The sequence below is a fragment of the Pinus tabuliformis genome, chromosome Q (genome assembly GCF_031772625.1).
Source record: "Pinus tabuliformis cultivar Carrire ecotype Pingquan chromosome Q, CPIR1, whole genome shotgun sequence".
Lineage (NCBI taxonomy): Eukaryota > Viridiplantae > Streptophyta > Pinopsida > Pinales > Pinaceae > Pinus > Pinus tabuliformis.
In genome coordinates, this window is record NC_142296.1 from 543458309 (window position 1) to 543471878 (window position 13570).

Sequence of the window (13570 nt, forward strand, 5' to 3'; positions counted from 1 at the left end):
TACAAATTTGGTTAATAGCTTAATAATTTTTAAAGATGTTTGATCCATTTACAAATTTGAAAATGTAATTTAAATAACTAAAAATTACAATATCATAAAAAATTGTATCACCATATTATTATTAAAAAGACCAAGATATAGAACAGTTAAATTACTCTATCGAAATTGTAATAAACACTATTTATAAAAATAAATACTAAAGAATCTATTTATATTATTATAATTAAGCTAATAAGAAAATATAATTTCTAGAATTTTAATTTAATTATCACTAATTATTAGGTAAATTGTGAGATTTAACTTCAAGGAAAGAATAAAATGCATTTATATGTTAAAGTGGGACGAATCTCCATGGTTAAGAATCTTGTGACATGTTATTTTTAAATGTAAAGTTATTTTTATAATTAATTAAATAATATCAAAGTTTACCAACCATTTAATTTATATAGTTATGCTATTCAAATTACATAATTTTATTATAAAAATGGAAAGTTTTTATAACCATATTTCATCCATTTTATTTTAAAAAGAGGTTTCTTGCAATAAGAGAATACTTCATTGCTAACTATTTATATATTAAGAATTTCCATGATAAAATGAGAGTGAATCACCATAGTTAAAAATTTTGGGATGTATTATTTTTAAATGTAAATATCTTTAACTTATATATTAGTTATTTTTATATTTTTGTTTTGGTTTGTCAAGTTGTTTGAGTTCTCAATCATCTATCTTAACTACTATTAAAAATATTTTGTGGATATTCATTGTAGGTAAAATCTCTATCATTCACATATTAATTATTAATAATTAAATTAAAATTTTGAAAGCTCTATTCCAAAATAAACATGCCCAAGCCTCGATTTCAATTTTATCTTGCCTGTCAAGTGGAAATTTGATGACATTTGCTTTATTTTTCTTGCCACTAGAATCTTCTAAGCATAACAGTTTACTAGTTTAGTTATAAAATGTATACCAAATTTGTTCAACTAGAGAATGTCCTTATTTCAAACTTTCTATGTTTTCCTTTTTGTGCCTTTAATAATCTATTTTTCAGCCAATCCACCAAAAAATGGTGATAAGAAGTAAGTGTTGCAACTAAACAAATTGTATAAATTAGTATATGTCTAAATTTTTATTAGAATTTAAGTGAGTCATTAAAATATTATAATTTAAATCACTCATTAGAATTTATGATGAGTAACTTAAATACTTACCATTCAAATTTAAGATTTAAGATTTCAATTTTTTTAAAGTTACTTTTAATGTTTCAAAATTTTCCTCCACATTAAATGCAATTTTATTTTTTTTATGTAGAACATTTTATATATATATATTTGATAGGAAAAAATATTTCTTTTAAATTTCTAAAATATAAATTTGGTTAATAACTTAATAATTTTAAAGTAAATTTATAAATTTTGGGATGCATAATTTAATAGAGATTCGTTTGAATTATAGGTTTTATGCAATTATCTTAAATATTTTTTAAGATGCCTAATTTATTTACAAATTTAAAAATGCAATTTACATAACAAAAATCATAATATTATGAAGAATTATATCACCAAATTATAATTAAAAATACCAAAATATAGAATAGTTACATTCCTTTATCAAAATTGCAATAACCTTATTCATAAAAATAAATACTAAAGAATCTATTTATATTATTATAATTAAGTTAATAGGGAAATAGATCTCTAGAATTTTAATTTAATTATCAATAATTATTAGAGGGGTAGGATTTCAAAATTTTAAATTTAATTATCACTAATTATTAGGTGAATGGTAGGGATTTAACTTCAAGGAAATAACAAAATACATTTATATGTTAGAGTGGGCCGAATCTCATCCAACGTCCTAGGAGCACAACCGTTTGAGAAAGAGTTTCCTTACTAAGAGGACATGTGTTCAAACCTCATATATATGGGTTTCCTTAGTAAGACGACATGTGTTCAAACCTCACTAGTATGCAATCTCTAGTCATGTGAAATGTTATTTTTATAATTAATAAAATAATAATAATTTTTATATTTTTTGAGATCTTGATAATGTAAGATGTATGATGAGATCAATGTGTTGATGTTATCAAAGTTTACCAACCATTCAATTTATATAGTTGTACTATTCAAATTGCAAAATTTTATGATAAAAGTGGAAGGTTTTTATAACCATATTTCATCCAATTTATTGTGAAAAGAGGTTTCTTGCAATAAGAGAATACTTGACTACTAACTATTTATATATTAAGAATTTCTATGATAAAATGAGAGTGAATTACCATGGTTAAGAATTTTGGGACATTATTTTTAAATGTAAATATTTTAAATTATATACTAGTTATTTTTATAATCGCTTTTAGGTTTGTTAAGTTGTTTCAGTTCTCAATAGATTACTTCAAGCTTGACATGTTGCTTGAAAAACCTAGGCGGGATTGCACCCAGATCATTTAAGCTATCAAAATTACCCAGGATCACACCCCAAAATCACTCAAGATCACCTCACACCCCAAAATCACTCAAGATCACACTTGGCTTGAGCCACACCAACCCTTAACATAGCTAGATTTTTGCCCACGGTATTTGGAACCAGTGACCTTCATATCACACAATGACTTAACAGTACACCAGCCTAGGCTTAGTTATTTTTATAATTAATAGTAATTATAGTAAATATGAAACGTATAATTAAATAAATGTTTTAATACCTATTAAAATTTACAAACCATAATCTATATATCTAAAGTAAATAAATGTTTTAATGCCTATTAAAATTTACCAACCATAATCTATATATCTAAAGTAATTGCTTAATTTATTTTTATAAATTGCCAAATAAAAAGTTTGTATAACCATATTTCATCCGATTTCTGGTAAAAAGAGGTTTCTTATACCTTAAGAAATGGCACACAAGGTTAAAAGGTTTGTTGCAGGAATGGAAGCAAATGTTGGTAGCCAGAAATGAATACTACCTTAAAAAATTGACAGAGAAGGTTAAAAGGTTAGTTACAAGAATGGAATGCTCCATCGCTAGCTCCTGGCTGTGGACAGAAGTGAAAATCACCCTTGAGAAAATGACAGAGCAAGGTTAAATGGTGGCACTGACTTTCAGGCAGAATACGTCATCTCCTTTAATGCTTTGTCCCCGTATTGTAAGCAAAGCTATATTTAAAAAATAATAATACTTAACATGTACAGCCCGCAATGAATGGATCCCATCCCCTGTAAACATCTCTCTCTCCTCTCCTTTACTTCTTCACTCTTCGCCTTTACGTCAGCGGTGACTTTGCTTTCCAATGTTGTCATCATTGTGTCCGTGCAGTTAATATGGGATGACATCTGTGGCGCCATTATTAGATTCAGACGCGGTGGGGTTCGAACTCTGGTCTGATGCATGGAGCCCTGGGGGTGGGGGGCTTAATTTAAGGGAGCTGGCCCTGTCCTGCCCTGCCCTCCCTCCATTAATTGATGGATTGGTTAAGGAGTAAATGCCGGTGGGCAGTCGTGTTTACTTTGCATGGATTGTCACGTCCACCTAATCACAAATAATTAGTTGGTTTTTACCCAAGTTTTTCGTGAATGTATTAAATGTTGCTCTGCAAGGTCAACACTGGATTTTGAACTTTTGGCCCCTATCAAATCACCACAGTTACCATTGCGAAAAAAGCACATATCCATCCTGTGAGTTGAGTAAAAATTCAGCATTGGATCGCGGCACATTTTTATTCAAAGCCTCCATAAAGTTTTTTACGCGTGGATTAACAGATTTCCATCAATTATTGTGCTGCCGTCGCACAGAAAACTTTGTTTTTTTCCTCTGGGTGGGGATATAATGAAGCTGGCTGGCTGGCTGGCTGGCTGGCTTCTTCTTTTTCAATTTACAGCAGCGGTTTGGTGAGTGCTCTGACAATGCTTTGTGAAAACTACAAGTCATGCAAATTGAGACTCTTTTGTCAACTTCCACATCATGATAATATTTTCAGGACAATATCAAATCACAACATTAAGGGCCCAACCCCATCTTAGATTTGTCTTTAACCCTGCATAAGTTCAATGTACTGTAAATTTAACAAATTAACATACATGTAAGTGCAATTTTCATATATATTTTTTTTCACAAAACTTAAAATGATATATGTTAATACTGAGCTTAATTTCAATGTTTTACACATAAAAACAATAAAACATACTTTAAAATGATATAGGTTAAAGATTAATGTGATGTAGTATTTATTTTATAAAATTAATTAATTTAAAATTATATATAAATATGTTTATAGGTCTTGGATAGGATAAATGTTGATTAGGTTTTGTGTTAATGCATTTTTTAATTAATGTGATAGGTTATCGGGTGTTGTGTTAATGCATTCCTTAATTAATGTGATACGTTGGTGTTGTGTTAATGCACTCGTTAATGCTCAATTCCCCACATATATTGGATATATTGAAGATGTACTCCTGCCATAATTAATATCTATATATATATATATATATAAAGAATAAGGTATCTTATTAATCAAGTTAATTGAACAAACACAATATATTAACACTTAGCTCAAATATGATGATGAATACTTCTAGAATACTTGTAATCTCCTTGGGACATCCAAGTGTTTGGGGTGAACACTTCACTCAACTTCACCCAAACTTTAGCGTATAAAGCTTTCTATCCCTACAGATGGATGAAGTAAAGTTTTTTGTCCCTAAAGATGGATGAACTTCACTCAACTTCACCCAAACCTTAGGGGCATAAAGCTTTCTGTCCCTAAAGATGGATGAAGTAAAGTTTTTTGTCCCTAAAGATGGATGAAGTCCATAAAGCTTTCTGTCCCTAAAGATGGATGAAGTAAAGTTTTTTGTCCCTAAAGATGGATGAAGTGTTCACCTAAAATGTTGAACGAACCAATAAGATTACATTGTTATGAAAATATTCATCACCAAATTCACTATATCACCAAATCCCGTATAGTCTATATTTTTTGGGTTACTTCAGTATAGTCTATATTTTTTGGGTTACTTCCGTATAGCCTATATTTTTTGGATTACTCTATTGTTTGTCTAATATATTTTTGATATTTTATTTTCTCAAATTTAAGTAAAATAAATTTAAATCAATGATACTTTTTTGCTAATAATATTGAAGTGATATCGAAATGCATATGTTTTTTAAGCTTATATTTGGCTAAGATTTGAACATATTTCTTAAGATTTAAGAAAACAAGTTGAAAGCCCAAGGCCAATTGATCATACTTCTTCAGATTTAAGATTTAAGACAAGGTATATGGGTGGAGTAATAATCTATCCCTTGAAAACAACTAATATGAAAGTAAGTAAAATTGTTTTCTTTCACTAATAGTAATGAGTCAACCTAAATTTACTTACAATAACCAAATAATAACTATCCCAATATTAATTTTCATAACAAAATTATTATACATTTCCTATTATTTAAAACAATTTACTCTTCACCATTTTTATATCTAATAACTTCAAAGTAATTGTTCATTATTTAAAACAATTTACTTTTCACAATTTTTATATCTAATAACTTCAAAATTTACTTTTCACAATTTTTATATCTAATAACTTCAAAATAATTGTTCAATGTTACATCAGGAACCCATACATTTCCTATTATTTAAAACAATTTACTCTTCACAATTTTTATATCTAATAACTTCAAAGTAACTGTTCAATGTTACATCAGGAACCCAAATCATAGGTCATGCGTTTATAGATGCATTGTCTTGTCTCTCTCAAGTTTAAAACCAATAATGCTAAGAAATTTTGGATCTGATCATCCTCAACGAACTGTCTAATGCCATATATGCTTGCTCTTAGTGTTAAGGTGATCATAATCATACTCATATGAGCAGTATATTATTTTGAATATGACTATGAGAGCAAACAACCATATAACTGAAATAGGAGCTCATGGATCTAAAACCATATGAGCAATATATTATTATCTTGAATATGACTAGGGAGCAAACAACTATATAACTGAAATAGGAGCTCATGCATCTAAAACCATATAGGGAAATAGCAATATATCAATATTCACACCAAATATAAGTGCACTGTGTCCTCTTGCTTATATATAGATGCACTGTCTACATATATGACTATAACTGAAATAGGAGCTCATGGATCTAAAACCATATGAGCAATATATTATTATCTTGAATATGACCAGGGAGCAAACAACTATATAACTGAAATAACTATATAACTGAAATAGGAGCTCATGGATCTAAAATCATATAGGGAAAATAGCAATATATCACTATTCACACCAAATATAAGTGCACTGTGTCCTCTTGCTTATATAGAGATGCACTGTCTACATATATGACTATACAAAGTCATGAATCCGAAACAAAATAGGTGAAATAGTAGTCCACCATAAATCTCCGTAATTGATAAAATACGGAATGAAACAGAAGACAGATCTGTGGAAAATCCATTAGGACAATAGATTTCTAATAGTGATCCCTGGAAAATCCATTATTATAATGTATTTCATGTAATAAAGGCTAAGATAGGTTTGAAAAATATTATTAACAAAATCTCATTGCTTCGATTATGAATATTGTAATTTTTTACATATCTAAATGCCAGTTCAGATATCTAAAATGCCATTGCATTGTACAAACATCGAAAGTAATTTATGTATATGCCATTGCATTGTACAAACATCGAAAGTAAATGATCTTTTTATTTCCTAAAGGCTCTTAAAAGGCTATAAAAGGCTATCAAACTGAAGTTTGATGTACAATTTTAGAATAGAGGTCATAATAATGATGTAGTGAACAGAATAAATAAAACACACTAACTCACACTCATAGCTCTCGTACAATTTTGGAGCAGAGGTAATAATATTGATGTAAAGAACAGAATACAGAACAAACATGCTCATAACTCATTGCCATGTATTTCAGTTTTTTGAAACTGGCATGAATTTCAACATCTCAATAAGGTAAAACTGCGTGGCAGTAAATTCAAACAATTCTTTCAAGCTGGTGCCTTTTGGACTTTAACTAGATGCCTGCAAGATTTGGGTTGTTTAATTTCTGTCAAACTAGAGGTAAATGAAATTGGAACTAAGCAAGCAAGATTAGAATAACAACTAAATCAGGAAAAGGAAAAATAAAATCCACATATGAGAGATTGAATTCTTTTGAAACCCAAATCAACAATGCTCATGTTTTTCATAACAACTAAAGTAGAAGACATAAATTCCAACATAAGGGACATTAAAATTATATAGGTATCCTGTTTTTCATGATTGAAGTCACTTCAATGTCACCCATGCAAGAAAGCTAAACTCTGAATTAAATTTTCATTGATGGAATACTATTTGTAAAGTGTGTTACAAACCAAACACAGAACGTACATGGACTAAGAAAAATGTTGTAGTACATTGAGGATCATCGTGCATATGACTCATAAATCTTAGACAGTTACACAAGAAATTGTAATGGTCAGAAAGCCACGAGGGCCACCAGACCTGAAAACTTGTACATCCGTGCTGCAACACACGTGAAACAATACTGCTGCCAAGATTATCCAAAAGAGGGAAAACCAGCCCAAAGTAATTTGCACGAGAACTGGAAAAATTCATGAATTATTAGCAGAAAATACTGTTTAGAGATTCACCACTCATGGGACGCTGTAATTTTTGGTAAAATACCATTTGAAAAGCAGTAAAAGCACTGGTGTGTAAGACCTTGGTAGAAGAGGTGAATTTATATTTATGAGCAGTGAGCTACAAGAGTCCATGATCAGCACAGAAATCTGAAAAACTAGGAGAGGTTTTTTTGGGTTAAATGAAAAATGTAGGATGATCCAGTAGTGTAGATCATGGGTGAGAATGTAAAGAAAGTTCTGTGTGTTTTAAGTCAGCTTAAAATCTACCAGCTAAGACATCAAGGCAAAAAAAAAAACACAGCGTTGTCTTTCTGGGTTGGGACTTACAAGGGCGTCTGCTACAGCAGGCGTTCAGAAACATAGAGAAAAATAGAGGGTCTGCACGCATGCCTGAAAAAGGATGAGTGACGACGAGGTTCGATCCTTGGACCTGTGGCTGGGCATTTGTAAAGAGATGGTGGTGATGAGTAATTAGGGTTTCTTGGCTAAGGTATGCTTGTTGTTGTGCATCCAGACCTTGAGAACGTGGCGCTTGACGCCGACATCCATACAGAACTGCTGGACTGCCAGGTCATCGTGTTTCTGAATCCTCCAACCCAACTTTTCTGCGAAGGCGCACATCTTATCTTTCTGCTCCTGCGTGAACTTGGTCCTGAACCTTTTTTTCATAGCGTGGCCAGCCATGTACATGGCGTGAGCACCGGCACCGCCCATCATGTGATCGTGGTCGTCGCCACCGACGTCGCGGATCGCCATGATCATCTGCGGATGGGTGCGCGGAATCCCGGACGGACTGGAGGGCAACGCCAGGGGTACATGGGGACCGGGCAACGGGAGGTGAAGCGCGCCGCCGGGCCTCTTCGAGGACCCATTGCCGTTGCTACCGTAGCAGCAGTAATAGCAGGAAGCGGCTGCCGAGGGGTCGGCGCCTCCGTTGCCGCTGGTGTCTCGCCTGTGGAAATTACGGTGGCAGCCACAGGCAGCGCACTTGAGGGCCTCCAGAGTGCCTTCGTCACCACTGGGCATGAACTCGCCGCAGCCATCGTTTGCGTGGCCCCCGATGCTTGCCGCATGGTTCTTCAGGCATTCTCGATATTTCACACTGCGTGGCTTTGCCAGGGACGCCCCAGCCGCCGCCGCCGCCGCCTCGTGTGACAGCGGGCGGATCTCCTGATCCGAAGCCGTGCTGCAGTTGTCGGCGCCCATATTACTATTGTTCGGCTTCGAATTCGCTTCGTGGATTGCCGCCATGTGACCGTAGCTCACTGACATGGGCATCCCGATCTCGGCTTCGTTGCCCCCAGCTCCCATCTCCATTAATAAATTCCAAAACCCAAAAACTCGTCTCTCGCCTCCTCAGCTGTCCGCACCCCCAATCCTAAATTCCATTGCCTGCTACACACACATAATGCGAAACAATGCACTGCAAATCCTATCAAAGATATTCAGTTGCTGAATATACGCGCTGACATCTATCATTTACTCGGCCTCACCAGGACTCGACCCTGTGGCCTGTAAAATTGTAAATGCAGTCTAGGACAATAACTTAATGTCTAGGCTCTGCTCCCCATCCCCTCTCCTAATTGTGTCACAAACAGCGGGCTCAGTCTGGAAAAACACTGATTGATTGACGCATAACAAGACACAGATTGATAGATAGAGAGAGACACGCCCACATATATATGACCAGGGCTCTCGCAATCCGAAGGAGAAGGGAGAGAAAGCGATAAGGCAGAGGGATTTATGATTAAAAAATAAATTAATTAATGGAATTGTATAAGCAATTGGCACCTGATCAAGGAATGGGCAAAACGGAAACCTGCAGTAACGTGGAGGTCAGGGATTGTGAGTGTGTGGTGTGGTCATGGGCCCCTTGGCCTCTTTACAGACCGCCCAAAGTTGGAGGATTACGCAAGCAAACACATTGTACAGGGAAGCGAAAGGCCGGAAGGAAGGGAACCGCACGACGGGAAACTGCTTGTCAGTTGACGAGAATACTGAAGTCTATCTATTTCATGTTTGAGAGGTTGTTTACTTATTATTTTAGTCAAATTAGTTTGAAATACACTGGGAATGTATGAAATTACAATGGAGTTGTCTATTTAGGTGGAGGAATTTCCTGGAGGGTCAAAAGTGGCTGGGCAAAAAAATTTCAAAAAATCTTGTAGAGGCAGTGTTTGAATCGTGTTTACGATGGCTGAAATAGATTTCAGTACTATCAAAAACGTCTAAGACACCGAAAATTTTGAAGTTTAACAACTATAACTTGGATTTGCAAAAATCTTTGCCAGATTTTCTCTAAATATGACCGGAATTTCCATAACTTTCCAGGCAACTCCTCCTTCTCATTAGGCTTTAATTTTCATATGGGGGGCCGTTTTTTTGTAGGCAACATGTGTTTATCATCTGTGTTTTTTTATCCATTTTGGACGATTCTGTAGATTCTGTTCCTCATCCTTTCTGCTAAATAGCTTCCCACAGGCTTTCTCATGAGTCATTTATCTTGGTTTATAAACTATTTTGAGGGCTCTCAAGCTTTTATCCAGGAAAATCTATCTATTTTCTGTATGAATGTGGATCATGCTCTCCATATATGGAACAGTATTCTGATGGACTGTGGCTCCATCGAATCCCATGTATCAAGATCTTTATATTTTCTTAATATAATCCATTATGCTTTTCTCTCTGAAAAAAAAAACTCCTCCTTCTCATTAGACTATGGCAATTACAATGGTTTAAATTACAAGTTTGAGTTGTGAATTTTGTAAAATCTAAACGTTTAAAGAAAATTTCATAGCATTAAATCTATTTACATATTGTATTTTTAAAAGCATTATCTAAATATGCTAAGTTTTAATTTTTTTGTCATAATTTTGTGAATTGTTTTGATTAAATTTTAATTTTATTATTATTTAAAATGGACTTTTGACATTATATATAAATTCAACACTAAAACTAAAACTTGTAATTCCTAAAAATCTCAATATAAATTAAATCAGAAAATATCCCCAAAAACCCCTAAAATGTAGACCAAATAAACTACAACATTTTTAAATAATAAAAAATTATAAAAATTATTTCACTAAATTCTAAAAAGTAAAAACCTCCGAAAACATAAAATAACTTAAAAAATATTATTCAATAACCCATAATGTAATTATTAGCAAATTTCTTTCTAGTGGATGGGAATTTTGAGTTTTATAGTGATATAGGATTGGTAATTTTTTATTTTTTTAATCTATTTTTAAGGTCACAATCAAGCTAGACACCAAATTGGTGTATGAGGCCCCCTTGTTTGTGGGACAAGGGACCCACTTCTGCGCAGCTATTTGACTGCTAAGTCTAGGAAGGCATACATACTCTACCCCCTCTAGTTTTGAACCTGTGACTTCTTAGGAGGAAACACATGCTCTTAACCATTAGGCCCACTAACCCCGTAATTATTTAGCAAATTCAAGAAGTTTTTTTTAATTTAAATTGTTTTATTGATCAAAATGTTTGGGAAAAATAAATTTAAATTTATAAACAAATATTTAATAAAATTGTAATTTTTATTTATTTATCATAAAATAAAATTGTAATTTTTTTTAGTGGTTAAATTAATAGTATAGATAGTTGTTACTAGTTGTGCTCAGTAAAATGTAAGATCATTTATCACTATTATTCAAGGAAAGCTAAAGTACTAGGAATTAACTTATTGGTGATCTATAAGGAAGTAAGCTTTCACACTTGCCAAATACTTATGGATCTTAGGTTGTTAACATGTTTCCTTACTTTCAATAAAAACTCTTAAAACAATTTTAAAACACAAAAATTATAAAATATTTTTTTTTTTCATAATAAAAAAACTATCTTAAAATTTTTTATAATAATTAAATATTTTATAAAATTTAAATTAATTTAAAATTAAATAATATATATTTTAAAATCTTTCTTACAACAAAATCCATGAATTAAAACAAAACTCGCCCAAATTCCACGAAGTAAAACAAAATTTACTACAAGACTATCAAATCAATCGCCCCCCATTCGGTACAAATTCCGTCAGCCCGGGCCGGGCCGCGCCGCACGTCCGTCAACTAACGTAACTGGCGAAGTACCACGACCGGTCGAAAAAAACAAAGGGAAAGCCCTTAATTCTGGGTTTAGGGCTCGGTAATTAATGGACAGAGGAAAGTCACGGAAACTGACCGGGCCACCTACTCTCACCATCTCGGGACACGTGATCGTTTCCCATTGGCTGTCATAGCCTCCCGAGTTAAATGTCCCGCTGCAGAGGCCTTTCTTACCATCGAAATTGCCACGTGGAGGTCTGTGCAAATCAGCCGGCTGCATAAAAGTGCGTGCCGTCTGATTACCACGTAATAAACCGGGAGCGGGAAACGACGCAAACCGCTTCGTGTCCTCTCTGTTGACCGCTTCGGTTGGTCATTTCCAAGGGCCCGTGACCGCCTCGTGGAGCCATCATTTAGTAGGGTAGGGCCCGCGGCGGGACCCACGTTTCCGCAGAGGCACACGTAACGTTGTTTTCAGCCGTCCGATGTTGGGATCGGACGGTTCATGATGGTCGAGACTTGGATGCGCAAGTGTACGACACCCGGGCAGGATGGGTGCTGCATGCGCCTATACGAATTGGAAAGTCGGGACGAGCCTCTTCCATACACGTGGCAGTTGACTGACCCCACCGTTCAATACATTTCATAATTCCCATTCCTGTGATTATTCAACGTAAACTGCTGCTTTTGTACAAATTTAATTTCTCGAGACCTGGCAGTTAATGTGATACGTCATCCCTAGCCAGCACAGTCGTTGTCCGGCAGAGGTTAAACGTTGTGTAGTGAGGAAATGAAGCTGCTTCATGTTTATGGTGGAGGGTTTTTTTGGGTCATGAATGGTGGATTGCAGATAAATACAATTTTTGGGGGATTGAATAAATTGTTTTGTTATATATATATTTTTAATTTTTTTTAAATGTGGTAAAAAAATAATAATTTAGATGAGTATTTTTTTCCAGATGTTAAGAAATGGTTTAAAATAAATTATTTAAAGTTATAATTGATGAAAATTGTGATTATGGATTTTTTTGGTTGAGAGTTAGATTTATTTAAAATAATTTTGAAATTTCATAAAAATGATTTATATCATAATAAAATTATGTAAAAAAAAAATTAGCTTATTTGCTTTTAACTTTATTTTTTTTATAAAAATAAACAAAATTTCACTTTTACTAATTTTTTTTTTTTTTTAATTCCAATTTTATATATCATTTTAATGCAAGCTAATATTTGCATAGAGAAAGTCACATAGTTAAATGGGTAATTATAAATTTTCACAAAATTTTAGTTAAATTTAATAAATAAATTAATAGAAAAATAAATAAATAATGCCCATTAATTCACTTAAACCATTCTTGTTTATATAGACTTTATTTTATTGCAAATTTTTATAGATAACATTTATGTGCATCTATTTAGATGTGTAATGTTTGATGATGATGATGATGATTAACTTCCTAGACCCATATAGAGTATCAAATTTTGAGAATCTTACTTGGAATTCTTTAGCATTTTATTTCCATACTAGAAAATCATTAAGATACATATTGCATTATCACTATAGTTTTGTTGACTTCAGAAGGTTGGTAGTGTGGAAAATATTTTGAAAATTAGGTATAATGTGAGTAAAAGATGGAAAATCTAGGGAAAAATGCTTTTTATCTTCAACCTTCATACCTTTTCATCCCATGGGGTTTGGGGGACGCCAAGTTTCATTATGAAGTTCATAAGAATTTGTTATTATTTTATCAATGTTCATTTTCTTCTAAATATAATCAAAATAGATATCTTTATGCCATGGTCTAGCCAAGAATGACATTTTTGTCATCTCCCTTGAACCAAAGATGAGGGTTTTATTTAGAGTTA

At 33.1% G+C, this 13570-nt stretch overlaps 1 pseudogene; it reads right to left on the bottom strand.

Moving 5' to 3' along the window:
• Positions 1-7322: 7322 nt before the first annotated feature.
• Positions 7323-9365, bottom strand: LOC149220595 (zinc-finger homeodomain protein 2 pseudogene; annotated as a pseudogene).
• Between the last annotated feature and the right edge of the window lie 4205 nt (positions 9366-13570).